Source organism: Herpailurus yagouaroundi, unplaced genomic scaffold (genome assembly GCF_014898765.1).
Source record: "Herpailurus yagouaroundi ecotype Mexico unplaced genomic scaffold, PumYag 77, whole genome shotgun sequence".
Lineage (NCBI taxonomy): Eukaryota > Metazoa > Chordata > Mammalia > Carnivora > Felidae > Herpailurus > Herpailurus yagouaroundi.
In genome coordinates this window covers 15937230-15939302 of record NW_024412388.1, presented here as the reverse complement: position 1 = coordinate 15939302, position 2073 = coordinate 15937230, and positions in this window count along the sequence as shown.

Sequence of the window (2073 nt, the reverse complement as noted above, 5' to 3'; positions counted from 1 at the left end):
TCCTGCTCTCTCTCTCTCTCTCAAAAATAAATAAACATGAAAAAAAAATTTTTTTAATAGAAAGAAATGCAGGACTTCAAGCTCCAGACCCTGGTGCATCAGGTTCAGGCCACTCCTATGGTGTTCAAAGTTTGAGAAGCCCTGGGCTGGGGCCTCCTTCCCATCCATGGCTGTTGAGAGTGTTCCAGGAGGGAGTGTTGCAGGAGGGAGAACTTGACACAAGGACCACAGAGCTCTGGTGCCTGATGTGCACTTCCCCTCTGCCTTTTCGCATTTGCATGTGGCGGTGGAATGAGGTTGAGGCTCGCCCTCCTACTCACCATTAATTCGGATCATCTCTTCTTGGGTGAGGGTCTTGGTGGAGAAACATGGCCCCAGTCGCAGCCCCCGTGGGACTGAAAGCTCAGGGTCCTGCATTTCTCAGCGCAGAGACTGATGCAAGGGTTGCTGAGGTCCCAGATCTTTTCCATAATGGAATGCGGTCTCCATGACTGGAAAGATGGGGACTGGGGACGGGGAGGAGAGAGGAAGTGGAGATGTGGAACTGACAGTCACTCTTGTTAAGCACAGCAGGTGGTCAATAAGTAAGTTGAATAAGTGGGGCTCCTGGGTGGCTCAGTAGGTTAAGTTCAGCTCAGGCTCAAGTCATGATCTCACGGTTTCATAAGATGGAACCCTGTGTCATGCTCTGCACTAACATTTCAGAGCCTGCTTGGGGTTCTCTCTGCCCCCCTCCCCTCCCCCACCCCAGCCCACGCACTCTCTCTCAAAATAAATAAAAATTTTTACTTTTTTTGCCCCCCCCTTTTTTTTACCCCTGTCCCCAACAAATAAAAATAAAAAACAAATAAGTTGAGGGGCACCTGGGTGGCTCAGTCAGTAAGCATCAGACTCTTGGTTTTGGCTCAGGTCATGATCTCACGGTTGGTGGGTTTGAGCCCCACATCAGGCTCTGGGCTGACAGCTTGGAGCCCTGAGCCTGCTTGGGATTCTGTGTCTCCCTCGCTCTCGGCCCCTCCCCCACTCACGCTGGCTCTAGCTGTTTCTCAAAAGTAAACATTAAAAAAATTTAAAAAATTTAAAAAAGACCAAAGGAGTGAGATCCAGAGGTCTCAAAGATCTCCTCTAACATTAATGTTGTTTGTGACATGCGGCATGATCATGGGGCCACCAAGCATGCCCTCACTCATTGTCCCCCAGAGCTCTGGCCTTGTCGACACACTGCCTGTTCATTCATCTAGCCGTTACTCCCTGAAGAGTTGCCCCATGGAGAAGAGAGGGACATGTGTGACACAAATGGAGTCCCCTCCCTGAGGCCCAGGAGCTGCTGCTGACATGCATGTGACCTTGTGCAAATCTCTTACCCTTTCTGGGCCTCAGCAGGCAGACTAAAGTGAACCCCGCTCTGCCTGGGTTTTTAACTCTCGGCCCCAGCAGCCTCCTGCCGCTGTCCCTCCACTTCTTTAAAGGCCAGGGGCCCGCCTCCCCGTTCTGGGTTAGGTTGGGAGTGGGGAGCGAGCTGCCGAGTCAGGGGAGGATGCCCAAGACCCGCTAACCGGCTGAGGGTGGGACGGTCACCACGAGGCTCCTTCGGGGACTCACAGCAAGCTCCTCTGTGCAGAGGACGTGCTGTCGGGGCACAGCCTCCTGGCCCACCTAACCCAGCGCCTTTTCCTTCCTCCCCAGCCCCCGCAGACACGCGGAGCCCTTGGGGGTCTAGGGCGTGTCCCGCACCTTTCCCATAGTCCCCACTTGCCCCAGAAGCTGTCCCTCTCCCCTCGGAGCACGGGCTATTGGCCAGAACGCTGGGCGCTCGCCCGGGGCCCTGCCACAGTCCAGCCACGTAACCTTGAGCCAGTCTTTGCGCTCGCTGGCCCTCAGTTTCCCCACCTGCGAAATGGGGGCACAGAGTGCCTGCCGCCGGGACCGGCCGCGAGGGGCGACGGGCGCGCCGGGGCCGGCGGGGCGGGGGCCTCCGCCGCTCCCGCTCCCTCGCCGGCGGCTCGGGCTCCGCAGTGACGGGGGGAGCGGCGCCGGGGAAGGAGCGCTCCGCGGTCACGTGACGCCCCCCCC